This window comes from Bufo bufo, chromosome 1 (genome assembly GCF_905171765.1).
Source record: "Bufo bufo chromosome 1, aBufBuf1.1, whole genome shotgun sequence".
In the NCBI taxonomy this organism is placed as follows: Eukaryota; Metazoa; Chordata; class Amphibia; order Anura; family Bufonidae; genus Bufo; species Bufo bufo.
The window spans coordinates 14,889,201-14,902,182 of NC_053389.1; the positions used below are offsets into that span (position 1 = coordinate 14,889,201).

A 12,982-nucleotide genomic window follows, 5' to 3' on the forward strand; every position below is an offset into this window, starting at 1 on the left:
CTCACATTCACGTTCTGCAATCCTCCGAGGAGTCTTTACATTTATCTTACACCAGAAATCACTGCCAAAAATTCTCCAAGAAATAAATCTCCGACTTTCATCTCGGCTCATTAGTGCGGAGAATAGAAGGAGTGACCATAAGACCCGAGGTACTTATAAATCCTGAGGAAGGGCGGGCGGATCCACAGGAAGCGGCCGCTGTACGTTATCCGTTATTCCATTCATTCTTTACTGTATCTCAGGGATGAACTGATTCACTTTGAATGAATCCTTTTCCGCACCATTCCTTCTCTTAGACAGGTTGGCGTCATCATTCCATAACTCATTCACTTCTGTAAACCCTGAATGATTGACGGACAGATTAGCTCGTTCATTTGGTCCTGTAGTTGCATCTCTGATCCTCGATCAATTCATTTGTTCATTCATTTGATTCAAGACAAAATAAAGAAAGAAGAAATGAATCAATCAGCACATTTATTACAATCATGTGGAAGTGAGGGAATGAATGGAACAATGAATAAAGGAATTAGTAAATAATCAAGACATTCGTAAGTAACTTAATGATTAAATGGATGAATAAATGAATTGCAGAAAACTTGCAGAAGTGAATGATGGAATGATTTTGTTTTAAAATGAATCTATCAATGAAATAATCAAAAATGTGCATCTGTAAAGGAATTAAGTCTCTCATTCATTCATTTATGTCTAGAGTATTGATATCATCATTCAGTCACATATCCAACGATTGGTTGATGGTTCTGTCCTTCATTCAGTTAGACATGTCTTGGCTCGTAATTCATTCATTTACACCGGCGTACTGTATATGAGTGGGCTGATTGATTAGATCATTTCATCATTCATTCAGTTAGGTATGACTGTGATACATTGAGTGATCCATTTGCTCTCCTGACTTGATGATTCATTCATTCTTTTACACCTGGATATCACTGATAATCTGGCTGATCTGTCCCTTCATTCCTCAGTTGTACCCGTGTGCACCGCGTCTCTGTACGTCATTCCCTCTTGTGCTCTCCTATGAGGATGTTCTGCTCCTGACTGCAGAGTCTCCAGACGAAGAAAACAACAGCGAATGAATAAACTGCAATCTGCATTTTTATCAGCCTCATTTACCTAAAACTACACATGAATAATGCTGCGTCTGATGAGATCCTCCGCGCGTCCACTGATCTCATCCCTGCATCCGCTGATCTCATCCCTGCATCCGCTGATCTCATCCCTGCATCCGCTGATCTTACCCCTGCATCCTCTGATCTCATCCCTGCATCCACTGATCTCATCCCTGCATCCTCTGATCTCACCCCTGCATCCTCTGATCTCACCCCTGCATCCTCTAATCTCATCCCTGCGTCCGCTGATCTCATCCCTGCATCCACTGATCTCATCCCTGCATCCTCTGATCTCACTCCTGCATCCTCTAATCTCATCCCTGCGTCCGCTGATCTCATCCCTGCATCCTCTGATCTCATCCCTGCATCCACTGATCTCACCCCTGCATCCTCTAATCTCATCCCTGCGTCCGCTGATCTCATCCCTGCATCCTCTGATCTCATCCCTGCATCCTCTAATCTCATCCCTGCATCCTCTGATCTCATTCCTGCATCCTCTGATCTCACTCCTGCATCCTCTAATCTCATCCCTGCATCCTCTAATCTCATCCCTGCATCCGCTGATCTCACCCCTGCATCCTCTGATCTCATCCCTGCATCCACTGATCTCACCCCTGCATCCGCTGATCTCACCCCTGCATCCTCTGATCTCATCCCTGCATCCACTGATATCACCCCTGCATCCTCTGATCTCACCCCTGCATCCTCTAATCTCATCCCTGCGTCCGCTGATCTCATCCCTGCATCCTCTGATCTCATCCCTGCATCCTCTAATCTCATCCCTGCATCCTCTGATCTCACCCCTGCATCCGCTGATCTCACCCCTGGATCCTCTAATCTCATCCCTGCGTCCGCTGATCTCATCCCTGCATCCGCTGATCTCATCCCTGCATCCGCTGATCTTATCAATACATCCGCTGACCCTGCATCCGCTGATCTCACCCCTGCATCCTCTGATCTCATCCCAGCATCCACTGATCTAACCCCTGAATCCTCTGATCTCATCCCTGCATCCGCTGATCTCACCCCTGCGTCCGCTGATCTCATCCTTGCATCCGCTGATCTCATCCCTGCATCCGCTGATCTCATCCCTGCATCCGCTGATCTCATCCCTGCATCCTCTGATCTCATCCCTGCATCCACTGATCTCATCCCTGCATCCACTGATCTCATCCCTGCATCCGCTGATCTCACCCCTGCGTCCGCTGATCTCATCCTTGCATCCGCTGATCTCATCCCTGCATCCGCTGATCTCATCCCTGCATCCGCTGATCTCATCCCTGCATCCTCTGATCTCATCCCTGCATCCACTGATCTCATCCCTGCATCCACTGATCTCATCCCTGCATCCGCTGATCTCACCCCTGCATCCACTGATCTCCTCCCTGCATCCTCTAATCTCATCCCTGCGTCCGCTGATCTCCTCCCTGCATCCTCTGATCTCATCCCTGCATCCGCTGATCTCACCCCTGCATCTGCTGATCTCATCCCTGCATCCGCTGATCTCACCCCTGCATCCGCTGATCTCATCCCTGCATCCGCTGATCTCATCCCTGCATCCACTGATCTCATCCCTGCATCCACTGATCTTATCACTGCATCTGCTGATCTCATCCCTGCATCCTCTGATCTCCTCCCTGCGTCCGCTGATCTCATCCCTGCATCCACTGATCTCATCCCTGCATCCGCTGATCTCACCCCTGCATCCACTGATCTCACCCCTGAATCCACTGATCTCATCCCTGCATTCGCTGATCTCATCCCTGCATCCGCTGATCTTATCAATACCTCCGCTGATCTCATCCCTGCATCCTCTGATCTCATCCCTGCATCCTCTGATCTCATCCCTGCATCCGCTGATCTCATCCCTGCATCCACTGATCTCACCCCTGAATCCACTGATCTCATCCCTGTATCCACTGATCTTATCACTGCATCCGCTGATCTTATCAATACATCCGCTGATCTCATCCCTGCATCCTCTGATCTCATCCCTGCATCCGCTGATCTCACCCCTGCATCCGCTGATCTCACCCCTGCATCCGCTGATCTCATCCCTGCATCCGCTGATCTCACCCCTGCATCCGCTGATCTAATCCCTGCATCCACTGATCTCACCCCTGCATCCGCTGATCTCATCCCTGCATCCGCTGATCTCATCCCTGCATCCACTGATCTCATCCCTGCATCCACTGATCTTATCACTGCATCTGCTGATCTCATCCCTGCATCTGCTGATCTCCTCCCTGCGTCCGCTGATCTCATCCCTGCATCCACTGATCTCACCCCTGCATCCACTGATCTCATCCCTGCGTCCGCTGATCTCATCCCTGCATACGCTGATCTTATCAATACATCCGCTGATCTCATCCCTGCATCCTCTGATCTCATCCCTGCATCCTCTGATCTCATCTCTGCATCCGCTGATCTCACCCCTGCATCCACTGATCTCACCCCTGAATCCACTGATCTCATCCCTGCATCCACTGATCTCACCCCTGAATCCACTGATCTCATCCCTGCATCCACTGATCTTATCACTGCATCCGCTGATCTTATCAATACATCCGCTGATCTCATCCCTGCATCCTGTGATCTCATCCCTGCATCCGCTGATCTCACCCCTGCATCCGCTGATCTCATCCCTGCATCCGCTGATCTCACCCCTACATCCGCTGATCTCATCCCTGCATCCGCTGATCTCATCCCTGCATCCACTGATCTCATCCCTGCATCCACTGATCTTATCACTGCATCTGCTGATCTCATTTCTGCATCCTCTGATCTCCTCCCTGCGTCCGCTGATCTCATCCCTGCATCCACTGATCTCACCCCTGCATCCACTGATCTCATCCCTGCGTCCGCTGATCTCATCCCTGCATCCACTGATCTCACCCCTGCATCCGCTGATCTCATCCCTGCATCCACTGATCTCACCCCTGAATCCTCTGATCTCGTCCCTGCATCCACTGATCTCATCCCAGCATCCACTGATCTCATCCCTGCACTCTTTGATCTCATCCCTGCATCCGCTGATCTCACCCCTGCATCCGCTGATATCACCCCTGCATCCGCTGATCTCATCCCTGCATCCGCTGATCTCATCCCTGCATCCGCTGATCTCACCCCTGCATCCGCTGATCTTATCAATACATCCGCTGACCCTGCATCCGCTGATCTCACCCCTGCATCTTCTGATCACATCCCAGCATCCACTGATCTAACCCCTGAATCCTCTGATCTCATCCCTGCATCCTCTGATCTCATCCCTGCATCCACTGATCTCATCCCTGCATCCGCTGATCTCACCCCTGCATCCACTGATCTCACCCCTGCATCCGCTGATCTCACCCCTGCGTCCGCTGATCTCATACCTGCATCCGCTGATCTCATCCCTGCATCCGCTGATCTCATCCCTGCGTCCTCTGATCTCATCCCTGCATCCACTGATCTCATCCCTGCATCCACTGATCTTATCACTGCATCCTCTGATTTCCTCCCGGCATCCTCTGATCTCATACCTGCGTCCGCTGATCTCATCCCTGCATCCACTGATCTCACCCCTGCATCCACTGATCTCATCCCTGCGTCCGCTGATCTCATCCCTGCATCCGCTGATCTCACCCCTGAATCCTCTGATCTCATTCCTGCATCTACTGATCTCACCCCTGCATCCACTGATCTCATCCCTGCATCCGCTGATCTCATCCCTGCATCCGCTGATCTCACCCCTGCATCCGCTGATCTCACCCCTGCATCCGCTGATCTCATCCCTGCATCCGCTGATCTCATCCCTGCATCCGCTGATCTCATCCCTGCATCCGCTGATCTCATCCCTGCATCCGCTGATCTCATCCCTGCATCCGCTGATCTTATCAATACATCCGCTGACCCTGCATCCGCTGATCTCACCCCTGCATCCGCTGATCTCATCCCTGCATCCACTGATCTCATCCCTGCATCCTCTGATCTCATCCCTGCATCCACTGATCTTATCAATGCATCTGCTGATCTCATCCCTGCATCCACTGATCTCCTCCCTGCATCCTCTGATCTCCTCCCTGCATCCTCTGATCTCATCCCTGCATCCGCTGATCTCACCCCTGCATCCGCTGATCTCATCCCTGCATCCGCTGATCTCACCCCTGCATCCGCTGATCTCACCCCTGCATCCGCTGATCTCACCCCTGCATCCTCTGACATCATCCCTGCATCTGCTGATCTCACCCCTGCATCCGCTGATCTCATCCCTGCATCCGCTGATCTCATCCCTGCATAAGCTGATCTTATCAATACATCCACTGACCCTGCAAACGCTGATCTCACCCCTGCATCCGCTGATCTTATCAATATATCCGCTGACCCAGCGACCGCTGATATCATTCCTGCATCCACTGATCTTATCACTGCATCTGCTGATCTCATCCCTGCATCCTCTGATCTCATCACTGCATCGTCTGATCTCATCCCTGCGTCCGCTGATCTCATCCCTGCATCTGCTGATCTCATCCCTGCATCTGCTGATCTCATCCCTGCATCTGCTGATCTCATCCCTGCATCCGCTGATCTCATCCCTACATCTGCTGATCTCATCCCTGCGTCCGGTGATCTTATCCCTGCATCCACTGATCTCATCCTTGCATCTGCTGATATCATCCCAGCATCCGCTGATCTCATCCCTACTTCCACTGATCTCATCCCTGCATCTGCTGATATTATCCCAGCGTCCGCTGATCTCATCCCTACATCCACTGATCTCATCCCTGTATCTGCTGATATCATCCCTGCGTCCGGTGATCTTATCCCTGCATCCACTGATCTCATCCTTGCATCTGCTGATATCATCCCAGCATCCGCTGATCTCATCCCTACTTCCACTGATCTCATCCCTGCATCTGCTGATATTATCCCAGCGTCCGCTGATCTCATCCCTACATCCACTGATCTCATCCCTGTATCTGCTGATATCATCCCTGCGTCCGGTGATCTTATCCCTACATCTGCTGATCTCATCCCTGCATCCGCTGATCTCATCCCTGCGTCCGGTGATCTCACCCCTGCATCCACTAATCTCATCCCTGCATCTGCTGATATCATCCCAGCATCCGCTGATCTCATCCCTACATCCACTGATCTCATCCCTGTATCTGCTAAAATCATCCCTGGGTCCACCGATCTGGCAGTTTTATTTAACCACTATCCAGTACTAATTTTTGGGCACCAAACTGTAGGGGACGTCAGCGGCGCATGCACAGTCAATATCTGGGCTGTTCAGGGAGCATCTGCAGATCATCTACACTTTAACTGATACTAGGAACAATGGTGTCGGCACGATATGTCTGATCCTATCAATCAGGGGAGGGGAAGTCTCTTGAGCAGCGGGGCCAGCCCCTCAAGTCTGATTTTGAAAGATTTTAATTTTTTAGAATTAATTTTCTCGCCTCTATTCGTTAGGTTTACTGCACCTGCGGCCTGTATAATACCATGGATAAACATGAGCTGTGCCAAATAACAAACTCAGCGTTCTACACCTGAGGGACTATTTGCAGAAATACCACACAACAATCCCTCATGTCAATGCATGTAAAGCGCCCCCGATTCTCAGAACAGGCTGCCAGTTGATGACAAGAACTGAAACAGATAAACCACAAGAATGAGATAAAGATAAAGGAAATGGTAGATGTACATTGTTTTTTTATACATAGATAAGACAACATATGGGTCACACAGTAGTCCAAATTATACAGTAGTAACTAGTGTGGTAAGTAATCTAAGTTTAAACAATATCGGATGTGTAAGAGACTTAGAATTGTAAGGCATAAATAATAATAGAAAAGTCTTTCCATAAATTCCAAACTGTTCTCCTCCTCCCTTCTCACAGCATGTGTCTCATATATACAAGCTGGAGCTAAGACACTGTAATAAAAGCCCTTTCCTCCTACCTCCTCCCTTCTCACAGCATGTGTCTCATATATACAGACTGGAGCTAAGGCACTGTAATATGAACCCTCTCCTCCTACCTTCTCCCCTCTCACAGCATGTGTCTCATATATACAAGCTGGAGCTAAGACACTGTAATATGAACCCTCTCCTCCTACCTTCTCCCCTCTCACAGCATGTGTTTCATTTATACAAGCTGGAGCTAAGACACTGTAATATGAACCCTCTCCTCCTACCTTCTCCCCTTTCACAGCATGTGTCTCATATATACAAGCTGGAGCTAAGACACTGTAATATGAACCCTCTCCTCCTACCTCCACCCTCTCACAGCATGTGTTTCATATATACAAGCTGGAGCTAAGACACTGTAATATGAACCCTCTCCTCCTACCTTCTCCCCTCTCACAGCATGTGTTTCATTTATACAAACTGGAGCTAAGACACTGTAATATGAACCCACTCCTCCTACCTTCTCCCCTTTCACAGCATGTGTCTCATATATACAAGCTGGAGCTAAGACACTGTAATATGAACCCTCTCCTCCTACCTCCACCCTCTCACAGCATGTGTTTCATATATACAAGCTGGAGCTAAGACACTGTAATATGAACCCTCTCCTCCTACCTTCTCCCCTCTCACAGCATGTGTTTCATTTATACAAACTGGAGCTAAGACACTGTAATATGAACCCACTCCTCCTACCTTCTCCCCTTTCACAGCATGTGTCTCATATATACAAGCTGGAGCTAAGACACTGTAATATGAACCCTCTCCTCCTACCTCCACCCTCTCACAGCATGTGTTTCATATATACAAGCTGGAGCTAAGACACTGTAATATGAACCCTCTCCTCCTACCTCCACCCTCTCACAGCATGTGTCTCATATATACAAGCTGGAGCTAAGACACTGTAATATGAACCCACTCCTCCTACCTTCTCCCCTTTCACAGCATGTGTCTCATATATACAGGCTGGAGCTAAGACACTGTAATATGAACCCTCTCCTTCTACCTTCTCCCCTCTCACAGCATGTGTCTCATATATACAAGCTGGAGCTAAGACACTGTAATATGAACCCTCTCCTCCTACCTTCTCCCCTCTCACAGCATGTGTCTCATATATACAGGCTGTAGCTAAGACACTGTAATATGAACCCTCTCCTCCTACCTTCACCCCTCTCACAGCATGTGTCTCATATATACAAGCTGGAGCTAAGACACTGTAATATGAACCCTCTCCTCCTACCTCCACCCTCTCACAGCATGTGTCTCATATATACAAGCTGGAGCTAAGACACTGTAATATGAACCCTCTCCTCCTACCTTCTCCCCTCTCACAGCATGTGTCTCATATATACAAGCTGGAGCTAAGACACTGTAATATGAACCCTCTCCTCCTACCTTCTCCCCTCTCACAGCATGTGTCTCATATATACAGGCTGGAGCTAAGACACTGTAATATGAACCCTCTCCTCCTACCTTCACCCCTCTCACAGCATGTGTCTCATATATACAGGCTGGAGCTAAGACACTATAATATGAACCCTCTCCTCCTACCTTCTCCCCTCTCACAGCATGTGTTTCATATATACAAGCTGGAGCTAAGGCACTGTAATATGAACCCTTTCCTCCTACCTTCTTCCCTCTCACAGCATGTGTTTCATATATACAAGCTGGAGCTAATACACTGTAATATGAACCCTCTCCTCCTACCTCCTACCCTCTCACAGCATGTGTCTCATATATACAGGCTGGAGCTAAGACACTGTAATATGAACCCTCTCCTCTTACCTTCCCCTTCTCACAGCATGTGTCTCATATATACAGGCTGGAGCTAAGACACTGTAATATAAACCCTTTCCTCCTACCTCCACCCTCTCACAGCATGTGTCTCACATATACAGGCTGGAGCTAAGACATTGTAATATGAACCGTCTCCTCTTACCTTCCCCTTCTCATAGCATGTGTCACATATATACAGGCTGGAGCTAAGACACTGTAATATAAGCCCTTTCCTCCTACCTCCACCCTCTCACAGCATGTGTCTCATATATACAGGCTGGAGCTAAGACACTGTAATATGAACCCTCTCCTCCTACCTTCTCCCCTCTCACAGCATATGTCTCATATATACAAGCTGGAGCTAAGACACTGTAATATGAACCCTCTCCTCCTACCTTCTCCCCTCTCACAGCATGTGTCTCATATATACAAGCTGGAGCTAAGACACTGTAATATGAATCCTCTCCTCCTACCTTCCCCCCTCTCACAGCATGTGTCTCATATATACAGGCTGGAGCTTAGACACTGTAATATGAACCCTCTCCTCCTACCTCCACCCTCTCACAGCATGTGTTTCATATATACAAGCTGGAGCTAAGACACTGTAATATGAACCCTCTCCTCCTACCTTCTCCCCTCTCACAGCATGTGTCTCATATATACAAGCTGGAGCTAAGATCCTGTGATATGAACCCTCTCCTCCTACCTTCTCCCCTCTCACAGCATGTGTCTCATATATACAAGCTGGAGCTAAGACACTGTAATATGAACCCTCTCCTCCTACCTTCTCCCCTCTCACAGCATGTGTCTCATATATACAGGCTGGAGCTAAGACACTGTAATATGAACCCTCTCCTTCTACCTCCACCCTCTCACAGCATGTGTCTCATATATACAAGCTGGAGCTAAGACACTGTAATATGAACCCTCTCCTCCTACCTCCACCCTCTCACAGCATGTGTCTCATATATACAAGCTGGAGCTAAGACACTGTAATATGAACCCTCTCCTCCTACCTTCTCCCCTCTCACAGCATGTGTCTCATATATACAAGCTGGAGCTAAGACACTGTGATATGAACCCTCTCCTCCTACCTTTTCCCCTCTCACAGCATGTGTCTCATATATACAAGCTGGAGCTAAGACACTGTAATATGAACCCTCTCCTCCTACCTTCTCCCCTCTCACAGCATGTGTCTCATATATACAGGCTGGAGCTAAGACACTGTAATATGAACCCTCTCCTTCTACCTCCACCCTCTCATAGCATGTGTCTCATATATACAAGCTGGAGCTAAGACACTGTAATATGAACCCTCTCCTCCTACCTCCTACCCTCTCACAGCATGTGTCTCATATATACAAGCTGGAGCTAAGACACTGTAATATGAACCCTCTCCTCCTATCTTCTCCCCTCTCACAGCATGTGTCTCATATATACAGGCTGGATCTAAGACACTGTAATATGACCCCTCTCCTCCTACCTTCTCCCCTCTCACAGCATGTGTCTCATATATACAAGCTGGAGCTAAGACACTGTAATATGAACCCTCTCCTCCTACCTCCACCCTCTCACAGCATGTGTCTCATATATACAAGCTGGAGCTAAGACACTGTAATATGAACCCACTCCTCCTACCTTCTCCCCTCTCACAGCATGTGTCTCATATATACAAGCTGGAGCTAAGACACTGTAATATGAACCCACTCCTCCTACCTTCTCCCCTCTCACAGCATGTGTCTCATATATACAAGCTGGAGCTAAGACACTGTAATATGAACCCTCTCCTCCTACCTTCTCCCCTCTCACAGCATGTGTCTCATATATACAGGCTGTAGCTAAGACACTGTAATATGAACCCTCTCCTCCTACCTTCTCCCCTCTCACAGCATGGGTCTCATATATACAAGCTGGAGCTAAGACACTGTAATATGAACCCTCTTCTCCTACCTCCACCCTCTCACAGCATGTGTCTCATATATACAAGCTGGAGCTAAGACACTGTAATATGAACCCACTCCTCCTACCTTCTCCCCTCTCACAGCATGTGTCTCATATATACAAGCTGGAGCTAAGACACTGTAATATGAACCCTCTCCTCCTACCTTCTCCCCTCTCACAGCATGTGTCTCATATATACAGGGTGGAGCTAAGACACTGTAATATGAACCCTCTCCTCCTACCTTCACCCCTCTCACAGCATGTGTCTCATATATACAAGCTGGAGCTAAGACACTGTAATATGAACCCTCTCCTCCTACCTTCACCCCTCTCACAGCATGTGTCTCATATATACAAGCTGGAGCTAAGACACTGTAATATGAACCCTCTCCTCCTACCTTCTCCCCTCTCACAGCATGTGTCTCATATATACAGGCTGGAGCTAAGACACTGTAATATGAACCCTCTCCTCCTACCTTCACCCCTCTCACAGCATGTGTCTCATATATACAAGCTGGAGATAAGGCACTGTAATATGAACCCTCTCCTCCTACCTCCACCCTTTCACAGCATGTGTCTCATATATACAAGCTGGAGCTAAGACACTGTAATATGAACCCACTCCTCCTACCTTCTCCCCTCTCACAGCATGTATCTCATATATACAAGCTGGAGCTAAGACACTGTAATATGAACCCTCTCCTCCTACCTCCACCCTCTCACAGCATGTGTCTCATATATACAAGCTGGAGCTAAGACACTGTAATATGAAGCCACTCCTCCTACCTTCTCCCCTCTCACAGCATGTGTCTCATATATACAAGCTGGAGCTAAGACACTGTAATATGAACCCTCTCCTCCTACCTTCACCCCTCTCACAGCATGTGTCTCATATATACAAGCTGGAGCTAAGACACTGTAATATGAACTCTCTCCTCCTACTTTCTCCCCTCTCACAGCATATGTCTCATATATACAGGCTGGAGCTAAGACACTGTAATATGAACCCTCTCCTCCTACCTTCACCCCTCTCACAGCATGTGTCTCATATATACAAGCTGGAGCTAAGGCACTGTAATATGAACCCTCTCCTCCTACCTTCACCCCTCTCACAGCATGTGTCTCATATATACAAGCTGGAGCTAAGGCACTGTAATATGAACCCTCTCCTCCTACCTCCACCCTTTCACAGCATGTGTCTCATATATACAAGCTGAAGCTAAGACACTGTAACATGAACTGAACTTGAAATTGAAAGTGTAGGAGCGTACAGGCCAGAAGGAAGCAGAACTTGGAGCAGGGCAGGAACACAGGCAGGAAATAAAGAAGGATACATGCAGGTAAGTCACATTGGACAGTGGATATGGACCTCAGACCTACTTTTGTCTAGTGAGGGTTAATAGACAGGTAACTAAACAAAGATAAGGGAAGGTCATACAGCTGCCACTAAACCACTTAGCAAGGTCCACAGAGAAGCCGCTCAGGAAATGGTCCAATAAAGAATTGTTTTATGGAGACGCAGCGCTGGATTTCACTTCCAAGGGTTCAAGGATTGGTTATACAGTTGCAAGAAAAAGTTTGTGAACCCTTTGGAATGATATGGATGTCTGCACAAAATGTGATCTGATCTTCATCTAAGTCACAACAATAGACAATCACAGTCTGCTTAAACTAATAACACCCAAAGAATTAAATGCTACCTTGTTTTTATTGAACACCATGTAAACATTCACAGTGCAGGTGGAAAATGTATTTGAACCCCTAGACTAATGACATCTCCAAGAGCTAATTGGAGTGAGGTGTCAGCCAACTGGAGTCCAATCAATGAGATGAGATTGGAGGTGTTGGTTACAGCTGCCCTGCCCTATAAAAAACACACACCAGTTCTGGGTTTGCTTTTCACAAGAAGCATTGCCTGATGTGAATGATGCCTCACACAAAAGAGCTCTCAGAAGACCTAAGGTTAAGAATTGTTGAGTTGCATAAAGCTGGAAAGGGTTATAAAAGTATCTCCAAAAGCCTTGCTGTTCATCAGTCCACGGTAAGGCAAATTGTCTATAAATGGAGAAAGTTCAGCACTGCTGCTACTCTCCCTAGGAGTGGCCGTCCTATAAAGATGAATGCAAGAGAACAGCGCAGACTGCTCAATGAGGTGAAGAAGAATCCTAGAGTGTTCGCTAAAGACTTACAAA

The 12,982-nt window shown here is 47.9% G+C and overlaps 1 protein-coding gene across 2 annotated transcripts in view; it reads left to right on the forward strand.

Annotated features, from left to right (window-relative positions):
• The window catches only part of LOC120986787 (chemokine-like receptor 1), a 238,964-nt gene that overhangs the window by 168,364 nt on the left and 57,618 nt on the right, over positions 1-12,982 (forward strand). The window contains exon 2 of one of the 2 annotated variants that reach the window (XR_005775793.1): positions 1-59. This exon is cut by the window's left edge and continues 78 nt beyond it. The exons of the other annotated variant lie outside the window; for it this stretch is intronic. The gene's annotated coding sequence lies outside the window, so the exon portion shown is untranslated. Of the gene's footprint in view, positions 60-12,982 lie in introns of those variants that run through there. 2 annotated transcript variants of the gene reach the window in all.